The sequence below is a fragment of the Neofelis nebulosa genome, chromosome 17, assembly GCF_028018385.1.
Source record: "Neofelis nebulosa isolate mNeoNeb1 chromosome 17, mNeoNeb1.pri, whole genome shotgun sequence".
NCBI classification, from domain to species: domain Eukaryota; kingdom Metazoa; phylum Chordata; class Mammalia; order Carnivora; family Felidae; genus Neofelis; species Neofelis nebulosa.
Window position 1 is genome coordinate 59,895,313 of NC_080798.1, and position 18,743 is coordinate 59,914,055.

The 18,743-nt window shown below is 52.6% G+C and overlaps 1 long non-coding RNA gene across 1 annotated transcript; it reads left to right on the plus strand.

Moving 5' to 3' along the window:
- The first annotated feature begins 13,749 nt into the window (after positions 1–13,749).
- On the plus strand, positions 13,750–18,404 carry LOC131500388 (uncharacterized). The gene is made up of 2 exons (XR_009256268.1): positions 13,750–14,811; positions 16,303–18,404. It is a non-coding gene; the product is annotated as an uncharacterized LOC131500388 (long non-coding RNA).
- The last annotated feature ends 339 nt before the right edge of the window (positions 18,405–18,743 follow it).

An 18,743-nucleotide genomic window follows, 5' to 3' on the forward strand; every position in this document is an offset into this window, starting at 1 on the left:
CCCTGAGACTCCCCGCAGACACCGTTCAACGTGCCCTTCAGGGCGGGGTGACCCCCACACCCACTGGCCACCCGTAGCCGATTTCCTTAGCTGGAATACCCAGCAGGGACACAGTAAGGGAGCACCTGCCAGGCCTCCTGCATTGTCTCGAGTTCCCTCAGCTTCACACTCCTTTTTCCTTCCTAACAGGTTGATCCTGAGGAATACCCACCCCACCTCTCACTATGCACTGGACTCCCGAACTGTTCACTCCAGCGGACCCTGCTGCAAAGGCAGCATCACACGCTGAACTTCTGAAGGCCCTGCCTGCTCGCAGACAGGATGCAAACTGGACATCATGCCCAGATCCAAATACCGGATCTTCCTCCTCGGTGTGACCCAGACCCTGCACCCGGTTCACTGGCTGACCTCAGAGACTCAGCGCTCACAAAACACGTGAACTCGGCAGCCTCCGTCTAGCACCCAGGGCAGGGTCGTGTTTTCCATAAAATCTCTCCTAGGGTATGAAGCCCATCTTTAAAACAGAGCTGGTCTGCTGGGAGTGAGGAGCCCTGAGCCCACAGACCCACTCCTCCATTCTCTCGACCCCTCCACACTGCCACGGAATGCTGAGTGCTGCGTGGAAAGAACCCCGGTGGAGAATCCCCATTCTAGAACACCACACAGGGAGCCCAGAGAGGCTGGCCCGTGGCCCCAAGTTCATTTACATTTATTCTTGCAGATTTACGAACCACTCAGAAGGGAAGGCATTTATGAAGCAAATATCCTCCTTGTGCCAACCCCCCAGGTCACCCCAGAATTCTCTTAGATGCTCCTGACAGCTGTCACGTCTAATAGCCGTTAGCCCCACGCCACGGATGGCGATGCTTGGGTTCGTGGGTGCCACGAGGTTTGCCAGGTTACCCGCCAGGACGGTGGCGGAGCCAGATGCACAGTCAGGTGTCTCTGACCCCCAGGGCCGCGCACGCAGGCGGGGCTGTGAGACCCGCCGACCGGGAGGAGGGGACCCCGGAGTGCTGTGCCACCTTCTGCCCCTTCTAACGGCACCTTTGGGAGGTGGGGCACCAGGGTCCCCTCCTCCTGAGTTGAACTCACAGGAAGGAACGCCGGGAAGAAACTCCATGCTTGTTTGGAGTTCGGTTCTTGTTTTTGGTTTGGTCCCGTTTTGTTTTAACACACCTCTCCCTCCGCACATGAGAGTCTGTGAAGATGGTCCTCCCCGGGGAAGCTCACAGAAAGCATTTCCCAGACACCCTGTGGCCCGAGGAAAAGCCCAGGTCTGCACGGTGGTCCCAGGATGTTACCCTGCAGGCCGCCCTGGCGCTTCACCAGCACTTGGGACCCAGCCAGCGGCACAGACCCTGCTGGCCCAGCCCGATACCTCCTATGTGGCCAGTCAGGGAGCGGCAGGGGGGTGCAGGGTCTGGGCCCCACAGATAAAGCAGATGCAGCCAGGCCCTCCCCCTTCCCCTGGGGCTCAAGCAGGGAGCGGGGAGCACAGTGACAGCATCTCTGGCCTTCCAGCTAGTGGCGCCAAGGGCTCACAGGTCCGACAAATTTTGTTCAAGTTTCAGCCAATGACTAGCTGTGTGACCTTAGGCAACTTACCTACCCTTTCAGAGGCTTTGAGTGCTACAAGAACAGCTAAAAAGGTTTCTTGGAAAAGCTTAACTGGGATAACACATGTAGAAAGCTTGGGAGAGCACCACACAGCGCTCACTGTCCACTGGTAATAAAACAGTCAGAAATTCAGGGAGAGGGAACTTTGCACGAGATAACGCTATGTCTCAGTGATACACTTTATGTGCCCTATGCTGTGCGGTTCACAGACACGCAGTCGCTGAACCCCTCTGCTCTCCAGATCTGGGAAGTATCTATGCACATACATTACGTACACATGTCCAAAAACTGCAGCCCCACTGGCCTAAGATCTAGGCAAGGAGCGTTCGTACAGAAACACTGTATACACACGTTCATACGCGCACACACGTTGTATTATGGAAACCCCAGCTGTCTTTTAATGTAGGACACAGTGTTCATACATATACACTGAATTTACACGGTCAGATACAAACTGTATCACGGAACCCCCATCTTCGTATGATTTAGGAAGCTTTCATGCACATAACAGTTATATGGAATGCAAAATACAAATACATTTTAATAATATAAAATACAAAAATATAAAATTTCTATATGTTCAGATATAATTGCACCATTGATCCGTCCAAGCTGTCGTATGACCTCAGAAGAAGTAGTTTTCATATGCACTCACTGCGTACGTATGATCAGACACACACCGTGTTGCTGAATATCCCCCACGTTATCCCATGACCTGGCGAGTCTGTTCATACGTGTTCGGGACATAAACCCAGGGTGTCCTTCCACGTGTTCTGGTCCTCTTTAATATCTTTCGACAATATTCTGCAGTTTCCGTGGTACGAGGTTTGCACTCCTTAGCTCACCCCAGTCCTAAGTATTATATCCTTTCTGATGCTGTCATCAGTGGAATTGTTTTCTTAATTCCATTTTCAGATTCTTCATTGCTCGTGTATGAACACACGGTTGATTTTTGTATATTGAACTTGTATTCTACAACCTTGCCAAACTCTTTATTATGATTATGGCTGAGCCCAAGATCAAAGGAGCCTGTGTTCCTGAACAGCCACGTGGGGAATGCCTGCTGAGTCCACGGTCAAGTGCACGTGAGCAACGCACAGACACGTGCTGTGTTAGGCACCGAGGTCGGGGGCATCTGCGTAGCAGCTGCCGTCACCTTAACTAACACAGCCTCCTACGTAAATGCCACTTCCTTTCTGGGTCGCTCCCTCCCTAAACGAGGAACCTTCCCTTGATTCTCTTTCTTATTTGTTTCCTTTTCAGCCTTACTAAAAACTGTAACTGTAGCTGCCTGTGTCATTGGTAAAACGTCTTTCTTCTAAGGCAGAGGCTCTGCTCACGTCATTCATCACTCTATTGTTTGCTCAATACAGCACATAACACACTACGCAGCAGCACAGCAACTATTCACTGAGTGCGTGAGCACACGTTTTTCTCCTTTTGTTTGGCTTCTGCGCCTGCTCGGAGCACTTCCGGGGCTGACAACAGCTGTGGGCTTCAGGGGCATGGCGAACACCACTCTGAGAGACCTACTTCTGTTCCCAAACCACCATCCGGGGAAGGAAGCATCCCCACTGGTCCTTCGCTAACAAGACAGGGAGTCAGGATTCGAACCCGAGTTCGAACATACTCCTCCACTAGACATCCTCTCTGCAAATTCGACTTCCCGACCGGTTCCACAAGACGATCCGGCTCTGCAGGGGGCCCTGAGCTATTCCAGCTCCTCCCAGGAGAAGTGCAGATCTGAGAGTCTGGGGGTCCCCAGAGCAGCCAAGATCCCAACCAGGAACCATCCAGTGGTGGCTGGAGTGGGAAGGGGGTGCCTGAGGACTGATGCCCCTGTGAGGCTTCGGTTCGGCTCACACCTGAGCACACGGGCTCACAGGTTAGATAACACACCCACGGTCACACAGCTAGTAGATGGAGGACCCCAGGTCTGACCGGACTTCCATCTCCTCCACCCACAGCCCAGCGTGAACGGGGGTGCCTGGCTGCCAGCACATCACTTGGAGGTAGAGGGAGCACACTCAGAACGTCCTCAGGACTTAGTGGCTGCCAGTCTGGAAAACTGCCTCTTGCAAAATACACATCTACAGTTTTGCACAAGAGTAGAATATAAAACACCCACATATAAATATCTACCTCTCTCAGTCTCCAATGCCACATTCACTTTGATTTATGGAAGCATTTCCTTGCAATACGATATGCCGGAAATTTTGAGCCTATAGCTCAAGAAAAAAGTGAGGCATCTTAATTTCAAGGCAAATTAATTAAAATGCAATCCAAGCTCTTTGGAAATGACACAGAAATAGCATTCAAAGCTTGGTGTCCTTCCAGACAGAAACAGCCCGTCCCGCCTCCGGCCGGCATGATCCCATCGTTCAAGGAGCTCAGCTTGGGGTATCACCTAGCACTTTTGTTGTTAGTATTCCAGTCTTTCCATCCTTCCAATAAATATTAAATAGAGAGAGTGCTGAGTCAGGTGGTGTTTCACTCAGGGTCCCAGCAAGAATCAGAAGGCACATTAAAAAGAGGCAACTTGAGTAAAGTTGAACAAAGGAACTGCAGAAGGTGTAGGCAGGATCGAAGGAAGCCAGGGGGGTGGTGCAGAAGCCCCAGGCAGCAGGCATGCAGGGAAGGGAGGGAGCAGGTACCAGAACCCAGGGAAGGGAGCAGCACAGTGAGGGCCCCCTGACGGGAGCCAGGGCCTGGGGTAGGAGCTTCGCAGAAGAAAACTGAGGGAACAAATATCCCAACCTCTCTCCTCCCACCGCCCCCCCCACCCCGCCCCTGCCATGCCTCCTGGTGGCCCAACCCAAGCCGAAGGTGGAGAGTAAGGAAGCCACTGGTACGGCCCACCCAATCAGCCTCTGATCCCCGGAACAGGGCAGGGAGGTGGAGGCGGGTCCCAAGGGCGCACAAAAGACACTCAGCACAGACGGTCTCACCCTTGTCTCCTCCTAGATGTGTGCCCCTGACACTCCACCTGCCCGTCTGTGCCTCGGTCTGCTCTTCTGGCAAATGGAGACGGCACCTTCACAGCACTGGGGACGCTGTTGTGAGGAGTCACAGCGAGCCCTCAGCCCATCACGGCTGCTGGCCATTCACAGGATGTCACAGGCTGGAGGGGTGCAAGGCTCAGCTATCGTAATAGAGCTCATGTCTCGGCCCCTTCTTCCCAGTGCTCGCCTAAAAACCCTGAGACCTCACAGCTACGTCACACCCCACCCTATCACCATGGGGCGATAACGACGACAAGGTGATATAACCGCCTGCGAGGGCTGTGGCAGGACTGAATGAGTTCAGGTGCACCACAAGCATGGAGGGCAGCAGTACACTGGAGGAATGGCCCCGGCTTTCCACGGTGAGGAGGAGTCTGCTTCCCTGCCCTTGAATTCAGGCTGCTCGGCAACTGGCTTTGGCCCAGAGAGCACCTGAAATAGGGGTGCTGGAGTTTTGAATGCAGCCCTCAAAGGGTCTTGCGCCCTGCCCCCAGAACCTTCACCGCCAGTGGGCCAGCCCGGCTGGCCTGCGGAAGGACGAGGGACCCCGTGCCGATGCGGCAGACAACCAGAGACGCTGAACGAGCCCCTCCAGGATCAGAAGGACCTCCCAGCTGAGCCCAGCCCGAGCTGCTGTAGAATCACGAGAAAGTAAATGGTGGTGTTTGAAACTGTTCCACTGGCAGAGGTCTGTTATGCACTCAGATCTCATTGATAAGGCAAGTGATCGATCATTGGTAGCAGGTGCTGTTACTGCTACTATTTCACTGGCAGTGATATCAGTCAGGCCTCTTGGGCCCTGGGTCATCGGTCCCACGAATATCTGGACAGCTCTCGGGGCCACCAGATTCCTCGCGCTTTTTCCACACGGTGCTGTGGTCTGCATTTCACAGCTGAGAATCAGCTTCGGAAAGGGGACTGGACCCTCGTCCAGGGAATGGACAGCCAGACCGGGGCCCCAGTGGGCTCTCCCACAGTCACGGCCGGGACTCCCGGGGTGGTAGCTGTCCGGATCTTCTCTGAAGTGTGGCATTATCTGAACACTTTAAGTTTCATTTTAATAACTCTGTCATTACAGGGTGAAGAGCGACACGAGTGTCTGAGTGGTGTTCTTTCAACCCTCAGTTCCACCATCCAAGTCAAACTCTGGGTTGGCCAGGACTCTGTCAGTGACAGAGCCTTACATGGTGTGGAGACCCCGTCTTTTCCACTGTCTGTGGCTCTGCCCTTCTGTGCCGATGACATCCCCAATAACGCCAGCTGTGACTGATGACCTGGGTCGTGTGACCATCCCCCAGCTGACCCGTATGCTCAGGTGTAAACAGTGGTCACTGACAGGTCTTGGGAAAGTGTTCAGACCTGGTACGTGATGGAGGACGGCCAGCCCAACCCAACTGCAGGAAAGGGTCTCCCTGGGAAAATCAGGATGTCATTGGCCAAATATGAACAGCGGTGGGGCCCCAACAGATCTGCACAGCCCCAGCTCTGGCCTCTGGTCTTGCCCCAGCCCAACGATAACCTGAAACTCCTAGGAGCGGAAGGAGCCGACTGACCACGTCTAATCCTGGGAGCTTGTAGGTCGGAAAACGTCACACTACAAAAGATCTCGTTTCTAGATTTATTTCAGTAAATCATAACATATTTTAGCACCTTCTCACCATACTAATGTGGCTGTGGCTCCTTCAGGAAAGTCACACGACTTCTGAGCTCAGTTTCCTCATCTATAAACTCAAAATATTAATACTGGTACTCAAGAAGGGCCACAGATACAAAGCATTTGAGACAAACGCTCTGGCCAGATTTGTCATTTCTTTTTCACTGTTTTGTTTTTGTTTTGTTTTGTTTTTTTTTAACAGCATTTCACAAAAGTGCAGCTGAAAAGACACAGTATTTTTGTTATCTGCTTAACTTCCTAAATGTGAATCCTACTCACACCTCTGGCTACACGGTGTTGACATCCACCTCCCGGCCACTTCTCAATACTTTTCCCGTCTTTGGAAATTGGTATTTCTTGGAGGGCAGTTTGACTGCTGGCAAGAGTCATAAGCAGCTGGCTTTGGTTCATCGCCAAAGATCAAAAGCAGCTCAGAGAATCAGACAGAAGAATGTCAGGTCACACGTCAGCCTCACGACTAGCCGCAAAACCCGAAGACAAAGGATCAATCTGCTCCCCACAAATCCAACAGTGAAGGTGTGTAGCTTGAAAAGGCATCTGAAGAGAGGACACAGCAGGGTCCAGCCCTCCTGGGGCAAGCGCGGAGCAGGAAGGACAGCACCAGGACGGCTCACCCAGCCCTCCAACAGCCCCAGGAGATGGCTCCACTGTTACCCCCACTTTAAGGAGCAGTGAGCCGAGACGTGGAGGCCCAAGGAGGTAACCCAGAGAGAACAGGGCAGGCAGGGAAGGCAAAACAAGGGGGAAATAAGGAGGGAGGGCAGAAAGGAAAGACGCGAATTGCCTCTAAGGTTTCTACCGTCTCCTTCCCGATTTTCTGTCTTCCCTTTTGAAGGGTAAGGGCGAGGTCACTAAGAAGGAAAAATGGCCACTTCTGTAGCCAGAAGGGAATTGTTTCGTGTCCTTTACTATCTTTATCTCTATGATTAAAGAATGTTGGGTTCTCATGTCGCAAACTTTTCTCTTGGAAAAGCTGTCACTGGAATGGGTCTTGGGCCGGCTCCCATCCAAAATCGACCGCTGGTTTCCTAAGATGGCAGCTGGACGCGTCCTTCCCTCCCTTCTGCGCAGCGGGAAATACAAAGACTCGTTGCCCCTCCCAGCGACGATCCCATTAAAATTCATTCTCTCCTTTCCTTGTTTCACTGTTTATTTTACAAACAGAGACACAGTGTCTGAAAAGTCCAGGAGCTCAAAGACACACTTTTCCAGTGAAACCAAACTACCTTCCACTTTTATATCTGAAAATGAAGCAAAACCTTCCTTCAAAGGAATTTTCATCCACATGGATCTACTTTCTAGTGGAGGTGGGAACCTCACCCACTCATCCAAAAGCCACAAACACAGGCCTCCTTCCCAGAGCCCCACATTATGTGGCTCTCCCTCTGAGGAAGCGAATACAGAATCCAGGAGGGAATGCGGGGCCAGGGAATAAGCAAGCTCTTCTGTCCTTCATGGATGACAGCTGAACTCACACCCTCAAGGAAAACGCAGACTGCTGCTTTAAATATCAGTGCAGAAGCCAAGATTTCTTACACAGGACACAAAAAGCACTAACCAAAAAGGAAGACTGATAAGTTGAACTTCATCAAAATTAAAACCTCTGTTCATGCAAAGGTAACAACTTTACAAGAAGAACCATAAGCCACAGACGGGAGGGTATGTGTGCAATACACGTATCTGAGAAAGAACTCAATATATAAAGAACTACAAATCAATTAAAAAAAAAAGACAAAGTAGTCAATTAAAAAAAACAAGCAAAAACCTCGAAGAGGCAACTTGCAAAGGATGTAAATGGTCAACAAGCATATGAAAAAGTGCTGAACATGACTTTCCACTGAGAAAACGTGAATACTGAGATAACACCGCACGTCCACCAGAATGGCTAAAGTCCAAAAAGACGGATGACGTCAACTGCCATGGAAACACGGCACCATGGGAATGTATGGTGCCCCCATTCCAGTTACCTGCCTGTCGATTTCTACAAAACGCAATACGCGGCCACCCGTGAACGATCCTATTCCTGGGGGTGTGCGTGAGAAACGAAGGCACCCGCGTCCCTGACCCCTGTCCTGGGTCTGCTCCTGTGGGACTCCAACACAAGACAACCTCATTTCTGAGGCAACCAGCAGTCAGGGAAAGGGCTCCAGAGTCAGACAGACCTCAGACTAAATGCAAGTGTTTCCAATCCTGGCTCTGTGACCTCAAGCAGGGGATTTAACTTTATTCTCCTCATCTGTAAAATGGCCATAACGTTGGAACCAACTTACACGGTTTTTGCAAGGATGCAACGCACGTCACAGTGACAGCTTAAAAATGCTTAACATCCTTAGCGTCACTGAACTTTGGCATCAGGTCATGTTCATTCTACAATACAGAAAACTCAAACTATTTCTTATGTTTTATATACATGGCTCTTTTTGTTTGTTCTTGTTTTGAGAGTTTAGAAGAAATTCATCTGTAATTCTACTTGGGACAAAAGATGTTGGGGAAGGTAGCTCTTGGCACATCTGTACCCACAGGGGAAAAAACACTAAAACGCTGTCTCTACAGAGACCACAGGCTGTGCAAGATTAGGGGATTCTCAGAAGAGCAAATCCATCTCCGCTCTGGCAAGAAGACTGATTCATTCCACAAGTTTCTCCCAGACTAAATTTGAGCAGAACCAAATTCCTTCTCACGAGCACTCTTCTGCTCCTCTGATGAGCACGTTTTGTGTGTGGAGGTTGGTCACCTTGTCTTTATGGTTACATTCTTGCCTCCTCTGTTTATTGGCATAAGGCAAAGACTATAAACCCGCTGAACGTGTTTTCTTTCTTATGTCTTTCATGTGTTATTTTGAGATCAAGACTGTGATGTGTCCATTTAGAAAATGCCTACCTGCAGGAAAGAAAAACTTACAACAGCTGACATCTTTAACGCAGCCCCAAATAAACAGTAAGTAGCCTGCCTGGGAGCGGGCGGCCGGCGTGTCCTTCGACGGAGGGCAAGTTAGGTCTCCTCTCTTCCTTCTTGCTCTCTTTCTTTTCTTTTTCTTTTCTTTTCTTTCTTCCTTCTCTTTCTTTCCTCCCTTTCTTTCTTCTTTCCTCTTTCTTCTTTCTTTCCTCCCTTTCTTTCTTTCCTTCTCTGTTTCTTTTTCTCTTTCTTTCTTCTCCTTTTCTCCCTTTCTTTCTCTTTCCTTTTTTCTTTCTTTCTTTCTTTCTTTCTTTCTTTCTTTCTTTCTTTCTTTCTTTCTTTCTTTCCTCCCTTTTTCTTTCCTTCTCTTTCCTCTTTTTCTCTTTCTTTCTCTCTTCCTCCCTCCCTCCTTTCTCTCCCCCCACTTTCTTTCTTTTTTTCCTCCACATCCTCGCTGGTATTACCTTGAGAAATACTAGGCTGAGAGTATATGCCAGCTTCATTACAAACAACAGACATACAAGAAAAGCGGGTCACAGAAGCATGATAGGTCAGCTGTGGCCGTCGGGGCTCCAGCTCAGCTCCCACCACTCAATATCTGCCACGTGATCTGGACACACGGCCTTGCCCCTCAGAGCCGTGGTTCTCTCTTCTGTAAAGGTGGTTCCATGCCTACCTCACAGAGTTGTCAAGACACTTAAATGAGACACTGCTGGTCCAGTGCCACCAGGCCTGGCCTCAGGAAGCTGTAGCTGTAGGACTTCAGTGCTTGGTCAGTGCTTGGGAAGGTGAGACTGTCACTTTCTGTTTTACTGGAGGCATTAATTTATACTACGTATTTTGTTTCTTGTGTGGGTTCTTTTTCTCTGTGACTCATCAGTTAGGAGGCACTCTGGTGCAAGGAAAAGAATGCTCAAATAAAGATGGTTTAAGTAATACAAACACGTAATTGTATCATATTTTTAAAAGTCCCTAAGTAGGTGGTCCTGAGGTTGTCTTGGCAACACAATAATGTCATCCTTGCCCAGGCCCTTTGCGTCTCTCTGCTCCAGCGCCCTCAACTTTTCTCCCTCACATTATCACCTCTTGGTCCCTAGATGGCTGCTGCAACGCCAGTCACCCTCAACCGCATTCAGCGGCAGGGCCGGGACAGTGAAGAAAACAATCTCTTCTCATGACCCTTCACATGACTTCTTTTCTTTTATCAAAGAATAAAATTCTTCCCTGAAATTCTCTGCTGGCTTCCCTCCAGCTTCTTGACCAGAATGGAATCACTCCCCCACCCACCCACCGCCGGCTTCAAGGGAGGCAGAGGAAGCACCTATCTGGCCCCTGCGGGCCTTTGCAGCTGGAGAAAGGCACTGGCGGGGACGGTGACACAGCTAAGCAGTAGTTTCTGCTACGGGGTGTGGTGCGGTGGTGAAAAGACGGGGCTCTCCTGCCCCGTGCGCTGAATGAACAGGGTGTGGGGAAGGAGTGTGGCACACTCACTGCCTCCTCCGTCGGGGTCTGGCCTCCCTGCTCACTTCCCCCGTGAGCCTGGGCGAGCACCTGGCCCTCTGAGCCTCCCCTGAACAATGAGAGGCTTTGAGCAGTCTCCCCATAAACAACACATCATGCCGATGCTTTTAAGCACGTAAGAAAAGACAATCAAGAATGCGGAGGGGTGGATTATTGATCTGTCACGTTAATTACTGAGACAGCAAGCTTTCTAAGGCCTCCAACGATCCTCTGTGGAGCTGGGTGGAGGACGCGGGACAAAGAATGGTTTTGACAGGAAAGAGACCTGAGCTGTGTGCTGAAGGGTGGGCTGCCTTGGAGCGCCAAGGGAAGGGGGCGCTCCCAGCAGGATGGAGCCAGCCAGAGGGCGGAGGTGTGGGAGAGCCCATGTTGGCTTGGAGGTGAGTAAAGAGACAGACTTTACCTACAACACCTTATCAGTAGCCTGTTGTGCCCAAAACTAGTCACTCCAGATGTTTTAGGAAGGACAGGGTTCCGTGGTCCATTATGTCAGGCCTATTACCTTATACTCCAGCCAACACACCCAGTAAAAAAGTAATGCAAGCCACATAAATAATTCTGAGCTTTTTACTGGACGTGTTAAAGAAATAGAGAGAAATAAATGAAATGCATGTATTTAATCCAACACTGTATACCCAAGATATTGTCATAATCAGTAGACATTATTAATGAGATAGTCTGAATTTTTCTTTGAGAAGAAAGAACACGGTGAGTCTTCGAAAGGCACCGTGTGTCTACACTCGGAGTTCTGGTCAGCGGCCACGTGCTGCTGGGGGGTGGAGGCCAGGTGGGGGGAGCTCCCGCTCCTCGGGGAGACTGATAGGCAGCAGCCCCCTCCTCTCATCTCCTTCCTCCTCCCTTCTCTCTTTCCTTCCTCCCTCCCTTCCCTTCCCTTTCCTTCCTTCTTCCTTCCTTCCTTCCTCCCTCCCTCCCTTCCCTCAGCACATCCAGCTCCAGGAACCAGCACTGCAGAGCGCTCACGCACAGCAGGAACTGCCAGCTAGCACATGGCTTCTCCTGCTTTTCCCGCAAGCCGCACCCCCCCCCGCCCCGCCGCCATGGCAGAGAGCAAGCAAGGACCTTGGAGGGGGTGGAAGGGAGGTATCCGTGATTTTCCCCCAAGCCAGGCTGCTGCCAGGATGGAATTTCTTTGAAGTCTTCTGTTTTATTCTAAAAAATTACAGATTCTATATTCTGCTCCAAAATATATCCATGTTTGTTTGAATATTGAAAATGTGTTACATACTTGGCATCTAGGAGAAACCGAAGCCCAATGTGTTTACGTTGTAACTCTCTCTCCCGTTCTGTGTACCCTCGGGGTGATGTGCACCCCGACTTAAGAGGCACACGCTCACCTGATCCCCAAGCCCCCCTCAGCTCTGGGTACCCACAGCCTTCTTAAAAACTTAACTTCGACGGTCCATTCCCTTGCATTTAGGCAACCTACGAGCCTAAACAAAAAGTTTTTGTTTTGTTTTTTTGTGTTCCTTAACCATTCTAACCTAGAATAACCCACTAGCTGGAGACTTCACTGCCAGCAACTCTTCCCACTTCTGCTGAAATATCCCCAGAAATAGCCCCTAAAATTACTCCCAGAAAATCTTTCCTCCTGGAAGAGGTGTGATTCCTCCTGAAACTACTTGTGAAAAAACAACATTTTGACAGACATTCCCAGTATGATCATAAATTTCTAGCCTTTACTAGAGGATCACCTCTAATTAAGGTGGCAAATTTTATAATCATTACCAAATGTTTATGTATAAGCAAATATATTTTATGTGCATAAATTTGACTAAGTTTATTATATATAATATGGTATATGCAGAATATAAAAACTGTTGTATATAATTAATAAAAATACATTAATTGTGTAAAATAAATGCATTTTAAATAAATAAAACATACACATATAACATAGATATGGAAGTGTTGTAAGTACATAATAAACAAAGTATATAAAGTTAATATTTGTTTATAAATATAAAGCTAAATACTTTCAAGATCACCATAATAAGGATACCAGCAAGCGTCTCTAGCCTCCAGGCTCCCGAGACCGGAGGTGGCCATGGGCTCCCAGGCAGCACTGCTGGTCTGTGCCTCAGCAGGAGGGGTGTCCAGACTGCAGGGACCTGAGAGACCCAGAGGGCGTCGTGTGGCAGGCACGTATTTTTCTAAGACGACCACCACAACTGATCCCACGTTCCTCTCATGGACGCGATGCTGACACTCCTCCCACCCCGTGCTGGGATGCCCCCTCCTCTTGAGCCTGGGGGGAACTCTGGGACCGTCTCCACCCATAAAGCACGGTGGAAACGGCCACCGAGACCAGGAGTCACTCACCTCCACGTCGTATGGCTAGTGTGCTGCCCCCGTGCTGGGAGGGCCAAGCAGCCACAGGGAAGGCCCAGTGCAGGGGCAGGGCTAACAGAGCCCAGCGGAGGCCCCCCGTTAACGGCCAGCTTTACCCCCCCAGACACATGGGAGAGCCAGCCCGAGGGTGACCCCAGAACCCAGCCATCAATACCTGTAGCTCTCGAGCCTCCCCAGTGGTCCCCACGCCACGTGAGCGGTCCCCACAGAGCCCTCCCCGAGCTGCAGACACCTGAGCAAAAACCAGATCAAAATAACAAGAAAATCAAATGACAACCCCCCCCACACACACACACACACACACACTGTGATTATGGACTGTGTGTCCCCTGTATTTGCTCTGAGCCCTTCGCACAGATAAGCCCCTCCAGGTCACAGTGGTCAGAAGCCATGGCCCAACCCCTACCACCAGCTCCGAAATCACACAAGTCTCCTCCCCAGTTTGCAGCACACCCACTCAGAAACAGGGCCGTCCCTGACAGGAGTAGGGAGGCTGGTCACAGCTGCAAACCCACACAGTGTGCTACAGAAAGTGAGGGAGTTTCGTTACCCAGAATGCCCAGAGTCCCACAGGGCTGTTAATGATATACAATGTAAGCAATGATTTAACATTCTAAAATCCCACAAATCCTGAATTCTGAAACAGATACAGCCCCCAGGGTCTCAGATAAGGGACTCAGATAAGGGACCTGTGGGGCAGACGGCTCAGGCCATGAGCCCCAGTTGTGAACAACGGAAAACAACAAGCCGGCTCGCATTCAGGGGGGCCGTGCTGGCGTTTCACGTGCCCATCTCATTACTGCTCACGTCCACCCAGGGTCAGCAAACCCGGCCTGGAGGCCACCGTGAAGCTGTTCAGCCTCCAGCCATGCTCAGCTGGGGACCAGCGGGCTGGCTGCCTGGCGAGGGCCAGATGCACGCTCCAGGCTTGGCACCGATCGTGTTTCCCAAAGCCAGCGCCCTCGCTCGCCACTGCCGACATCAGGCTCCACATTAAACACGGGATCAGAGCTGTTTGTCACAGGATTTGCAAGGCTTTTCCCCAGCAGCTGAGAGAGAGCCTGAATTTCCCCGGAACATCGAATACAGCTGTCGGGGGCACAGCTGGGCTTGGGTGGGGACAGACAGGATGCAGAGTGAGGAGTGGGCCAGACGTCCCTCTGCCAAGGAGGAGGAGGGGGACCCTCAGCACAGATAAACTGCCCATGCTTCACAACCCTGGACTCTGAGTCTCTGGCCACTTTGCTCCCGAAACGCTGTGCCTTTGCAAAGAGCTTGGCTCTCCAGCACATGGGTCTGGCTGGAATCCCAACCCCGCTCCTTACTTTGGGATTCTGGACAAGGCACTAAAGTGTGTCGTGCCTCGGTTTCCCCACCCATGACACAGGGCTGTTAACAACTGTACGCATGCCATGGGGCTCCCATAGCACTGACACAATGAAGGACCTGAACAAGAAGGCTGGCGGAGGCTCTATTCAAAGTGTCCAAAAAAGTGGAAGTAACCCCAATGTGTGGCAGCAGGGGGACATGCAAACACACTGGGGCATGCTCTCACAACAGAGTTCTGTCCAGCAAAATATAAGGGCAGACCCGCCACGCCCCGCCACACGGATGGATGTCGGACTTAGGACACGTGGAAGAAGCCGACGAGAACAGGAAGCACTGTGTGATTCCACGGATATGAAGTTCGCGGGCAGCAAAGCGACGGGCCTAGCAGTCGGGACGGTGGTAAGCTGGGGTAGGGGTGTGGACCAGGAAGGGGGACGAGGGCTCCCCGACCCACCGCGGGTGCTGGCAAGTTCTGTGTGTCTCAGGGGCACACCATGCGGTGACTCACCGGGCGGCACGCTTCACACAACAGCACTTGATTATATTTAAGCTGTGCCTCAGTTAAAAAAAAAAAAAAATCTGGTAAATTGTAGGTACTCAAAAGTCAACCGCTTAAAACGTGCTTGTGTGTGGTCCTCAGCACAGGGACCGCCTTTCTTTTAACCAGCAAACAGACGAGCGCCTGTAAAGGTCCTGGTGGTCCTACGCCCTTATGGGTCTGTCATTTTTCTCGACTAAGTAGGGTTCTCTCTGGCTTTGATATTTCTTTCTTTTGAGGGAAAAGAGAAGTTGGGGAGTAGGAGGGTGGGAAGGGGGAGCCGATGGAACCGGCTGCCTTCCAGGGGCACTCTGGCGTTCCCTCGGTGAGCACTTCGGGGCTCGATTTCTCCACAACACCCCGCATTCCAGGAGGGGACCAGGGCCTCCATGGGGCCGAGCCGCCTTCCGCCTGCGAGACCCGGAAACAGCAGGAAGATGCAGGGGAGTCTGTGGCTTTACTTTGTCCCAGGAGCGGGAGGGTCCTGGCTGGGCTCAGAGGGCGACCCGAAACCTTCCCCCACTCCAGGCCCAAACACCTCCCCGCGGAGTCTTGAAACACTGCTGTGTTTATCTGGAAGGCTGGCCCAGGCGGTGCTGAGGCTGGCGGTTTGGAGTGGGCTAGGGTGTCATCTTCCGAGCACGAGGCCCGGCCCCTCTCTGCAGGTGGCCGTGGCAAGGGTAAAGCAGGGGCTGGGGACACTGGACCTGGAGCCTCCGGCCTGAGCTCACAGCAATCCCGGGAAGGTGGCGGCCACCTGGACCCAGCTGCCTGGGGCCGGCTCATCAACGTGGGGGCCCGGACACCCTGGGCTCCTCTGCTCCGGTCTGCCTGCTATAGCCCAGGCCTCTAACACGTCCGACACAACACAAACCTCTTATGCAGGGAACCCAGACCCTTCTCTGGCACTCGGCTGGTGCTAAAGACTTCAAGGGGCCCTTTCGGACCCTCTGGGACAAGGGACTCAGGCCAGGTCACCGTCCCCATGACAGGGAGGGGTTTCTGGGGCAAGCTCCAGCCACACCCACAGCATTGCGCCCTATGCGGAGCCTTCCTCCCTGTACTCTGAGTGTTTGTAGCCAAACCTGAAGGTTCTGGGACGGAAGGGCGGGCAGCATCCCTCCGCCGCACTCTGGACCTGACAGCCCCCACCCCCAGTCCCTGGTGCAACACCATCCTGGATCTGGAGTCACGAACGCCCTCTGTCCCTGCGCCCGGCTCCTGGCCTCCATCACGGGCTGCACTCGACTGCGCTTCATGTTATCTGCAGACTTGAAGCTGTTCTTGAAATGTGCATGTCGCGGTTTTGTGCGTGTGGATTGTAAAAAAATGTGTAAACGTTTTGATTGAAGGACAACATTCGTACGGAGAAGCGCACCCACCCTGAGCGCATGGTACACGGGCCGCGGCCGGGGAAGCAGCACCTGGGCTGAAGCACCGAGCGCCAGCAGCAGCCAAGCCGCAGGCCCCTGCAGGCACCACTCCACCTCCCCTCCAAGTGCACCGCCCTCATCACGGGCCGCAGTGTCGCCTCGTCCTCCTGCTCAGCACTGGGGCTCCCCCCACCACAGCGCCCCATGCACAGCCAGTCTGCCGTCTCCCGGCCCTGCCGCCTGCTCCACGCCACGCCCTCCCACCTCCGGGGTCTCACCACTCTCCCCAGCCCCCCCTCCACCACGAGCACCCCGTTTGACCTCAGCAAACGCAGGGAAACAGGCTGCTGGCTACATTCCATTCCTGCGGCGGCTGCAACACATGGTCTCACACTCAGTGACCAAGATGGCACAACCTGACGCCCCCAACCTCCTCTGGAGCGCACAGGTGCACAGCAGGCCTCAGTGGGCTCAAGTCAGGGTGGGGGCAGGGCTGCTCCGTTCCGGAGGCTCCAGGCTCCAGAACCTGCTTCTCGCCTCTTCCAGCTTCCAGAGACGCCACATCCTTCGTTCCAACTCTGCCTCTGACACCACAGTCCTTCTCCAACTCTGACCCCTGGGTGCATGTCTTACAGCGACCCTCATGATGACATGGGGCCGGGGTCATCCAGGACCAAGTCCCCACCTCAGGGTCCTTCACTCAACCACATCTGAATGGTCCCTTTTGTGTAGGGTAACACACTCATAGGTTCTGGGGACTGACGGACATGTCAGGGGAGGGTGTGCTGAGTGCAAGGATGCACAGGATTGACCCGTCCAAGCAGAAAGAACCGGCTTGAGCTCCCAAAGGTCTGTACCGATTTATACTTTGTCCAGCAGAGCACAGAGTCCCCATCTTCCCTCCTTCCTTCCCTTCAGCGCCCCTGCCTTCCTTCAAGGAGCCCTGCTCAGCCCAAGACCTAGGAGAGCCCGGCCCCCTCATCTTGGAGGATAACTGAGACAAACTGGTCTCCAAAGGGTACATCTTGTAAAACATGAAGACAGAATACCCAGTGCTGGTGAGGATGTGGTAAAAACAGCAGCCTCCTGCCCTCCCCATGAAAACAGAAAGCAAATTGGCCACCAGTCTCAAGAACCTTGACAACCCTTGGACATTCTGGACCCCTAATTTGTTCTGGCAAACTCTCCCAGGGAAATAGTCCCAAATACTTCACGTGGAAAGGGCTGAATAAACAGTCACTCAGCTGAACTGAGCTGGACCTCCAGGCAGCAGGGGGCCGGCAGAGGAGGGGGCAAAGGTGAGCTTCGAGCATGACTCACACACCCTTCAGGAAAATAACCAAATGTACACGCATCACATCGCAGGAGAGAGAGCAAGTCCGGGGCTGAGGAGGGACATTCCTTCCTGTCTGGTGGGTGGTCACCTCTCCCTCTAGCAGGGCCCTCTCCCCAACCCCCGCCGATCTCTCCTCTTCCCTGTGGGGAAGGGTCAGGGCCACTACTTTCCAGCAGAGCAAATCATAAACACCAGAGAGAGAGGGAGAAGGTGAGGGAGAGAAGAGCCTGAGTCACAGAGAGGGAGAGGGAGGCCGGCCAGGAGCGTGGGAACGGCGGAGACAGCTCTGTGCTGGCCGAGGGCGCTGGCTGGCGCCAGGAGTGAGGGGCTCAGAGTCACCTGCGTCCCGGGATGAAGCAGTCCCACAGACCCTGGGCCCCACAGAGCGGACCTGACCGAGGTGAACTGGCCTTCTAATTAAGAGCCATGTGGAGGGTGCCCCTCTGGCAGAGGAACTAAAGAGCAACCCCCTCCACCCCAGGGCCTGGAACTCGGACGTGATGGCCACCACCCTGGTCCATAGGGGCCACGTCCCGGGAGGGCAGAGAGGTAAGCCAGAAGGGCCTGGATCCCCAAGACTGTGCGGTGGCCGTGCCCACCAGCCCCCCACAGCCCATGCCGGGACTCCTGAGACGCAGAAGAGAAATCAACGTCCATTGTCGTTAGGCACTATTTTTCCAGTCTCTACCGCTCTTGGCTGACTCCACTCCCAACTGGTACCATGCCCAATCAATAACAAGAATATTACTTACTGTCATAAACATCAGAGTTCTAATTAAAACTGTTATAATTGTATAACTCATATAACATCTTATCACTTAGACCTGGACGAGCAGGGCCCTTACCCCAGGGCCCAACCTCAGGGGGCCCCTTCCCCCACATCTTCCAAATTCCCTCCAGCACCTGGGACCAGCCAGGTAGGCAGTGCCATCCAAGCGGGCCACCACAAGCCAGGAGGGGGTCCACTTGAGCCTCGGACCTCATTCCCCCCTCCCTCCACCCTCCACATCGGAGGTCGGCCAGACACTCTCAGGAGCGCGGGGACTTGCCCCTGTGGGCCGTCCCGGGGTTCTACGGCCAAGCC